Consider the following 9,657-nt stretch of genomic DNA (forward strand, 5'->3'; position numbering starts at 1 on the left):
GGTTGGGTAGGTTGATTATTTTGGCCATGATATGGTGGTTGAGGGTAAGTGTTTTGTGTGGCTTGGTATGATCTTTGGTTGGAGTTTTGGTATGTGGGATTGTTATGTTGGTTGTGGTTGTAAGGTTTGTGGTTTTGTGGTTGGGTTTGTTGGTTTCCCCACCCAAAGTTTGGGTGGTTTTTCCAGCCTGGGTTGTAAGTGTTGGAATGTGGATCATATGATTGCCTTTGTTGGTTTCCCACATAATTGGCCTCATCCCAATCACTTCCTTCAATGCTTACTTCCTCTTGATCTTGTGTGTGTATTGCAGCCACTTGCTTTGTTTCTAATTGCCTGGTAAGCTCTGCTAGTTGCTTGGCAAACACCTTGTTTTGGGCTAGAATTGTATCAACATGGTTCAGCTCCATGACTCCCTTAGTGTTGTGCCTTTCTGATGCATAGTAGTACTCATTCTCAGCCACTGTCTCAATCACTTCAATGGCCTCTTCCACAGTCTTTTTCCTGTTCAATGAACCTCCTGATGAATGGTCTACAGCCTTCCTTGATTCATAAGAGAGTCCATCATAGAAGATATGCAATTGCACCCAATCATGGAACATGTCTGGTGGGCATTTCCTTGTCAAGTCCTTGAATCTCTCCCATGCCTCGTAGAGAGTTTCACCATCTTGTTGTCTAAAGGTCTGAACCTCAGATCGAAGCCTATTGACCTTTTGTGGGGGGTAGAAACGTGCCAGAAACTTGCTTTCCACCTCATCCCATGTTGTTAGACTCCCCCTTGGGAATGATTCCAGCCACTTAGCTGCTTTGTCCCTAAGTGAAAATGGGAACAAAAGCAGTTTATAGGCATCTTCCTGGACTCCATTGGACTTCACAGTGTCACAAATTCTCAGGAATTTTGTGAGATGTTGGTTTGGGTCTTCATTAGCACCTCCTCCAAAAGAACAATGATTCTCCACAAGTGATATTAGTTGTGGTTTGAGCTCAAAATTGTTGGCTTGAATGGGTGGTTTCTGGATGCTGCTACCACAATTTCCAGAGGTTGGGTTTATGTATGAACTAAGAACCCTCCTCTCAGGAATGGCATTGTTTCCATCAGCTCTCTCATGGTTGTGAACTTCTCTATCCATGTTGAGATCTAGAGCTTCCTCAAAATTGTCCTCAGATTCTCCTTCAGATTCCTCTTCTCCCACTACTCTCTTCCCTCTTGCTTCCCTTCTCAGTCTATGAAGGGTCCTCTCTGGTTCGGTATATGGAGGAGTTGATGTCTCTCCTCTCCTACCTGTCATACAAGAACACAGCACAGGCACAAACAAGTGAAATACTCTTGGTTAATGGAAGAGTATGGTTAGAGCAATTGAGGAATTAATTCAAACAGTTAGTGAGTCAGTGAGTTAGTTGCTTGAATTTAAAGGCATAAAGAAAGAAAGCATGTAACCGGGTGCAGAAATTAAAATTCAACAAGTAACTTGTACTGAATTAATCAAAACAAAAAAAATGCTCAATCTAGTTAACTTCCAATTGGAGAATTGTCAATCGAAAACCAATCCCCGGCAACGGCGCCATAAACTTGATGCACATAAACTAGTTATGCTACGATTTAGGAAATTGCACGATCGGCAAAATTCCTTCCGGCAAGTGCACCGGTTATCGTCAAGTAAAAACTCACAATAGAGTGAGGTCGAATCCCACAAGGATTGGTTGAGTGAGCAATTCGGATTAGAAGTGTGTTCTAGTTGAGCGGAATCAAGATTGAGATGAGAATTTGCGGAATGTAAAGTTGGCGGGAAAAGTAAATGACAAGAAATTAAAATGGCGGAATCTTAAATTGCATGAATTAAAGAGCAGAAACTAAATTGCTGAAATTAAAGGGAATGGGGGTGATTGCATGAATTTAATTGCAGGATGTAAAGAGAAAGTGGAAATCAGAATTTGGGGGATTCATTGGGTTAAAGGAGATATTGAGATCTCCGAATCAAAACATGTTTATCTCTTCCTCAAGCAATGCATTCATTGAATTTTGCTTGGCAATCTTATATGATTGGATCCCAATCCCTTGGCTCACCAATTCTCTCTAAAAATGAACAAATTCCCAATCCCTTGGTTTAAATGTTCATAAGAAGAGATGATGCTCTATCACTGATTATACCACACAATTTCATGAACCACAATTTGGTAGGATTACATGTCACAATATCCATCCAAACCCCAATCCAATTCATTGTGAGAAAGCTTCTCTAGCATGAATCCTCCATTCCTTTCCCAAGGTTCCGAAGGATTCCAATTATGGGTAGTTTCTTTCCCAAGACAACTACCCAATGGAATTAGATCGAGAAGCTTTCTAACAAAATTCAAGAGAAAAGATTGAAGAAGAAGATAAACTATTATTGATTCATTGAATTACAATAGAGCTCCCTAACCCAATGAAAGGGGGTTTAGTGAGTCATAGCTCTGAATTCAATTACAAAGAAATGAAAACTAGCTCATCAAAGGGTCCCTCTAACTTAAATTCTATCCTATTTATACACTTTCTATATTGAGCTTCTGTTGAGTTTCTTGGGCTTTGAGGCCTCTCCATGCTTTCCTTTTGCCTTGGGTTTATGATCCATAATCTTGATGAGGTTGTTGATCCAAATCCTGTAACATTTATTGAGCCAACTTAGTGATAATCAAATAATGACACATGACTCAATAAATTGAGATTTCAAACTCATCAATCCTTCAGGCCCAATCCCATAAACCATGATATTCAATTGGGTTTCATACCAAAGTAAGTTTAAGTTAATATTTGTGCTCAAAGACTAACTTAAATCACAATATTTTTGGCCCAGAAACCTTTTCCAAGAGTGGCGTTTAAGTTGCAGTTTAAGCTTAAACTGCAGCTTAAACGCCAGACACTTCCAGTGAGGCCTTTTGTAGAAGCACGTTTAAGCTTCAGTTTAAGGTTAAACTGAAGCTTAAACGTGGAAATGGAGGAAGGTAGCCCTGGAGAGTAATGTAGTCGAACACGTTTAAGCTTCAGTTTAAGGTTAAACTGAAGCTTAAACGTGGATAAAGGAAGGGCAGCCCTGGAGGTCGAACACGTTTAACCTCCAGTTTAAGGTTAAACTGGAGGTTAAACGTGGAAAAGGAAGGAGGCATCCTGGAGGTCGAACACGTTTAACCTCCAGTTTGAGGTCAAACTGGAGGTTAAACGTGGAAGCTTAGAATGGTAGCCCTGGAGGTGTCGAACACGTTTAACCTCCAGTTTGAGGTCTAACTGGAGGTTAAACGTGGAAATGGAGAAAGCAACCCTGGAGGAAAGTTCTTGGTCGAACACGTTTAAGCTCCAGTTTGAGGTCAAACTGGAGCTTAAACGTGGAAATGGCTCCCTGGTGCTCTTCCCACTCCTGGCGTTTAACCTCCAGTTTGAGGTCAAACTGGAGGTTAAACGTGGAACTCCTCCCTGGGTGGCATACTCATTCTGGCGTTTAACCTCCAGTTTGAGGTCAAACTGGAGGTTAAACGTGGAAATGCTTCTTTGGTGAGACCTTCCATTCTGGCGTTTAACCTCCAGTTTGAGGTCAAACTGGAGGTTAAACTTCATTTCCAGCATTTCTTATCCTTCATGATTTTTGGCGTTTAAGCTCCAGTTTAGGCTTAAACTGGAACTTAAACTCCACATGTGATATTCAAGCTTCCTTTATTGATTTCGTTGCTTCCTTGCCTAGCCTCTTCTTCCCTGAAATCATCCAAACAATTGCATCAAAGTCTTGCAAAATTTCATGAGAAATCTTCCATTCATAGCATTCAAGTAATATAACTAAAAACTCATGGAATTTGCATCAAAATCATACTGTTTGGATGGTTCATTGCTTTGTTACTCTTTTAACCCTTCTTGGTTACTTAAAGCTCAAGAAAATGCATAAAACAACTAAAACTAACAGAAAAATGCTAGTGAAACTAGCCTATGATGCCTTGGCATCAGGCTTAAATGCCGGTTTTATGAATTTGATGATGTTGAATGGTTGAAGTGCTGTTTTGTTATGGGCCGGAATGGCTGTGTATGATTATGAATATTGGCTGGTTATGGATTGAACTGTGAGCCGGAATGGCTGTGTATGATATTGATTTATGGCTGATTGCCGAATGAGTTATGGGCCGTATGGCTGACTATGAATTATGAATTTAAGCCGGATGGCTGAGATGGATGTTGATCCATGGCTGGGACTGAATGAATATATGCTTGAGATACCTGGGTAGTAGCAAGGGTTGTGGTTCGTCCCACTTGCTCTAGGTCAGAGACTGTGACGCCTGGGTAGTAGCAGTAGTAGTGGTGATTCCACTCGCTCCAGGTTGAGCTTTTAAACACCCGCCTGGGTAGTAGCCGCAGTAGTGGTTATTCCACTGGATCTGGGTTAAGCGGGTAGTAGCAATGGGGTTGTCGCTCAAACCTACTTGCTCCGCGATGGGTGTTTCTGTCCATGGTTAGCTACCAGGACGTGTCGGGTTGGCTATATAACCGACAGATGATATCATCAGCCACTAGGGACAAGCATGCATCATATGCATCTATGTGACATTGTTTGGGTTTACATATTGTAGTTGGTTTGCCTTTGTGACTACTTGTGATTAACTGCTATTTGTTCTACTTGCTGTAACTGTTTGTTTGTGCTTGAACTTCCTATCTGTGTTTGCAACTGGGACTCTGTTGGATTGTGGTGATTCGTTGTTGGTTGGATTGTTTGGGCCTAGGGCCATGGTTGAATTGAGATGGACCGATGGTTGGTTTCGGTTTTGTGGTTATGATTTGGAAATGTATGAAAGGCTAATTTGGTTCAGCATAGATAAACCTTTTGAATGACTTTTGAATATTGTTTTAAAAGAACAGTTTCCTCTTTTAGAAAAGGATTTCAGATTTCTCTTTTATTGTAAACCTTTGTTTTTGAAAAGGGGCATAAGACGGTTATTAATCACTGGTACGGTTTATTTTCACGTATCCTATTACAGTAATTCCTAAAAACCCTCTACTGAGAACCCTTTTGAGGATGATGTTCTCACCCCCCCCTACATTTTTTCCCTTTCAGGATATGGGTGCAGAAGTCACGAAGAGTTTATCTAGTTGAAATGCTCTGTATTGCTTTAGATTATTACTTGTTGTACCCTCGCCTGTATCTTGATATATTCTGTAAGAGGGTTAGGGATTGTATTGGTTAATGCTTGTAATGTTATTTATATATATATGTATATATATGGATGTACTCTTTATGAGTTTTTATAAGTTGTATGGTATCTATGGATGTATGTTATCGGATGAAAGTATTTTTGGGAGCGGTTTCACGATTTAAAGTTTTAAAGAGGCTCATATTTTAATATTAAAAAGTATAAGTGTCGTCGTAATGTCCAAGCTATCAGAGTAGCGCAGCCGGAAGCGTGAGCTTTGGTAGTTAGGGTGTTACATTATGGTATCAGGGCGGTCTTTTCTGTAGAGCCTGAGGAATGGACCGACTATGCTTCAGTTGCATGCTCTAAGCGTTTGTCATGTATTAGGTCTTGTCGAAAGACGAGAATTAGAGCTTTATGCACATGACGGTCTATTGATTAACGCTGTTAGTCTTGCATTGCATAATTCTTGGTATTAAGTTTGGCCGGCTTAATACTAGTGAATTATGTATATGAAAGCACTGATGGGTTATCATAGATGATATACGAGTTTCGGGTAAAGCGAATCACGGGTTTTGGGAATGTTGGAAACTATTTCTCGAGGCTATTCAGTTGTGTGTCTTGAATTCTATCCGAGTCGACCTGTTCTTTCATATCCTAATTTGAAGTTCTTGTTTGCTAATCCTTTTGAAAAGTAGTTTGATTTTTCAACTCTATTCCCCTATTCATATGCATTCTTGTTTGATCTTAATTGCATATTCTTGTTTGGAATCCTTGTTGCGTTTATCTTCCTCTGTTTGAGTTCTTCTTGATTCAGATATTCTTTGATATAGCTTTGAACTTGTCTTAATGCGCTGTGCCTTTTAACTCCGGGTTCTGAGTCCATTCTTTGAGAAATTGTTGATTCAGTTTTTCTCTTACTTGACAGTGATCACAACCAATTTTGAGATTTTTATGAAAATTGCTGTTAAGAGATACACTTATCTATATGGGCATTTTGAAGATTTCTTATACAGTTTGACAACAATTTATTTCTAATACCTCGTCTGTGCTTTTACTGTGTTATGGAACTACACTTTCTTAAAATACAATTTGACTTTCTAGCGATTTTACTATAGTTCTAATGCACATCTTTATGTGATTATGCATTCGAGTACTTTTCAAAATTTTGGAAAGAAAGGATTTCTCGCTTTTATCCCGGTTGAGTTTCGTTTGATAAACTTTACTTAATTCATTTTGATTTGAGTTTGATTTAGCATACTACATGGTTTATGCCATTGTTGTCCTTTTGAAACTGTTGGACTCATAGCTTTCTTCCTATGGACGGACTAAATTCTCTATTAAACCTTCCATCTCTATGAATGTCATACTTGACTTTGTTTTTAACTAATCTTTCACATTTTGTGAACATTTCCATTGATCTTGGTTTTTCTTCTCTGGTGAATCTCATTCTTATACGAGTCAGTTTGATTCATTTCAAATTAGTGCATCAATTATCCTTTCATTATCTCTACAAGAGTTTTTAGTCAAAGATTTATCCTTGAGAAATTACTAATGATTGAGTCGTCTTTTCCTATGACTTTCTTTTGGATCAATTGGAGGCTTGTTGGATGTCTCACGACTAGTGGATCTTGTTTAAACTACTTTGATTTAAGATCTTTTCTTGTATGGCTTGACTCCTTTTCAAGTACATCCTAATCTTCTTGAATATCGTTGTGAGATGGTGATTTTAAGTATACTTTTGGAGTCTTTTTGAATTTTATAAAGCAGATTGAACTCTCTTTGAAGAAGTTCCAAATCGAAATTATTTTTCAGTTGCTTGGTTATAATTGAAATCATTCTTCAATTTTTGACGAAATTATTTTAAAGTTGGCATGCGCTATTTTAAATGAAGTTTTGGAAAGCTTCCTTGTTTAGTGGAAATCGGTTCGTTTAACGCACCACTTATTTCCTTTACCAAAATTGTAAGCAAATTTTACTTCGGAATTTCTTTTCTAAAAAGAGTTTAACTTCCTCTTTCGTCCATGCTATAAATGTTATACACGCTTGTTTGAATATGAATTTTTAGAATTTTTGAACAAGTATTTGATTCTCTTTCGAGTTTTATGATTGCTTTTGGTTAGGTTGTGCACCTAATTATCTTTCTAAAATATTTGAGGAAATATTTTAGCTCTTAGCCAAACTTGTGTGCATTTTGTTTTTAAAACTCTACATGATCTACTTCAGCATGAAATTGTATTGAAGTAAAGCCACATTTATGCTTTTGCTACTCTCTTGAAGAATGTTTGTTGCTCAACTTTTCTTCTAGACTGCAAAGTGGTTTTTTCGCAAGTTTTCGACTTTTTCATGAACAATGTATTCGAAAGTATTTGTAATCGTGCTCTTGAGTTCTGTGAGCTTGTCTTGGTCTGAGATATCCTTTTGTAAGCCTCATACTTCTTCTACTCAGCTTGAAATTGTTTTAAACTAATGCGCTAATTTTTTTTACTTGTTGGTCCTATTGAATTTCTTTGATCCAAGGTTATCTTGAGTTGTCAATTGATTTATTTCTAGCAAACTTCTTTGCTTGAGCATCCTTGTTTACCTGAAATTGGATACATTCTCTCGAATCTATGAGTAATATTCTTGACATGTGTCCCTCCTTTCTAGAATCTTGTATCCTTCTGAGTAGACTCGAGAATTGTTTGATATCACGTGCGACTTGTAGACGTAATAACGCGATGCGTTAGTTCTTTAAGACGTGATATGTGTATACGGAAGTTGAAGCGGTAGTAGGTGTGCAACGTTATGAGTTGTGGGTGTCTTGTTCCTTGCGAACAGGTTTGCGGTCGTTAAGCTTATGATCGGATATGGGGATTATAAAGTGCTTGATGGAGTTGGAAAGTTGGAGCTTTGAGGTGATATGAGATTGGCGTGTGGGTGTTGAGCACGTCGTTTTAACCCTATCCTGTTTTATAGCCTTCGATGCCTGGCTCTTCTACCACATGTTGAACCATGTCACCTTTTTGCATTGAGCCTGTCTTGAAATGTTTGCTTTGCAACCATACTCCTACCTTTGCATCCTTATGCATATGACAATCAAAGTATTTGAAAATCGTATATATGTTTTATGATGAGATATTTTTGCTTCTTCCTTAAATGTGTTCAAGGTGAACTGTTATGAAATTTCTTTCGTTCTGTATCAATTTTCGAGGGCAAAAATTTTTATAAGGTGGGTAGAATGTAAGACCCAAAATCTTTGAAAAGGGCTATCATTAGCTAATTTCAAATTCAGTGTTTCTGTAGCTTTAATTTCGGAAATTTCTCTATTAAAGAAAATTAAAGCAAGTTTTGATTTATTGAATTTGAAATAAATGAGATTATTATCCAATTTATAATTATTGGATTATTTCTATTTTCAAATTATAAAGTTGGTAGTTGTGAAATATTAAGGATTTTATATGATTTGGACTAAATAATTAATATTTTGAATATTAATACTGCTACTTTGGAAAATAAAGGGGTTTAATTATATTATTTCTAATTATTTTGATTTGGCCATTTTATTGAAAATAAATTGTGAAACTGATGAGAAAATAGTATTTTTATACACTATTATTGTTAGATTAGAATTATTTCTAATTACTACATTATACCTATTTTTGGGTGAAATTACAGACATGCCCTAACCCTAATTTTTGAAAATGAACCCTAACCCTGAAACCTAACCCATGACCCGGTTCCCTTTAGCCACACCCCCAACCTTTCCTTGCTCTCAGCAGTGGCAACACATGCTGAGTTTCCTTTGTGTTCCCTGAAATAATGAAACAAAGAAAGAAAGAGAGACCTTAGGGGAGTAGAGGAATCGGAAGAGAAGGAGGGGGGGAGTTTTGCCGCCCTCTATCGCGCGCTACTACTGGCCTGGAACCACCACCGCCGACGCGTCCTGCCGCCGCCGCACATGAAGTCGCCGATCTAACCTAAGTAAGAGAAAGATCAAGGCGAGCTTTGAGGAAGGAGCTATGCAAAGATGGAGAAGGAGAAGCCACCGTCGTGCCCGCCACAAGCTCGCCATCGCGGTGAAGGCTGAACGCCTTCGAGGTTCCTGCTGCTACCTTGGAGCTGCGTCGTTGTTGCTGCCAGGGTCTCCTTCGTCGCCGTCCTTGGTGGCTCACGAACAGAGAGCGCACGCGTGGTTTTGTGGAAGGTGCTGCTGTCGCCGCCGTTGTTCGTTCCTCCTCCCGCCGCCGAATCTGCTCATTAAACCCCAGTGCTCGCTATCACCTCTGCTGTCTGGGGCCGCCGCTGTGCCTGTCCGCCGGAAACCGCCACTGAAGCGGTGTCGTTAGAGTTATCGCGAGTTGCCACCGCCGGATCCACGCCGAAGCCACTACCATTCACCGCTGCTGGTGTTGTTCGTCACTGTGCTTGCCATTCGGAGCGGTTGCATCGCTTCTTCCACCGTTACGCTCACCGGGTGTGGCGCAGGTGTTGCTGGAACCACCATCGGGGCTGCCGCTACTCGGTGTAGTTCTTCCC

At 39.4% G+C, this 9,657-nt stretch overlaps 1 non-coding gene across 1 annotated transcript; it reads left to right on the forward strand.

Moving 5' to 3' along the window:
• Nucleotides 1-597: 597 nt before the first annotated feature.
• On the forward strand, nt 598-701 carry LOC112768592 (small nucleolar RNA R71). The gene has a single exon (XR_003186001.1). It is a non-coding gene; the product is annotated as a small nucleolar RNA R71 (small nucleolar RNA).
• Nucleotides 702-9,657: the final 8,956 nt, after the last annotated feature.

The sequence above is a fragment of the Arachis hypogaea genome, chromosome 17 (genome assembly GCF_003086295.3).
Source record: "Arachis hypogaea cultivar Tifrunner chromosome 17, arahy.Tifrunner.gnm2.J5K5, whole genome shotgun sequence".
Classification (NCBI taxonomy): Eukaryota; Viridiplantae; Streptophyta; class Magnoliopsida; order Fabales; family Fabaceae; genus Arachis; species Arachis hypogaea.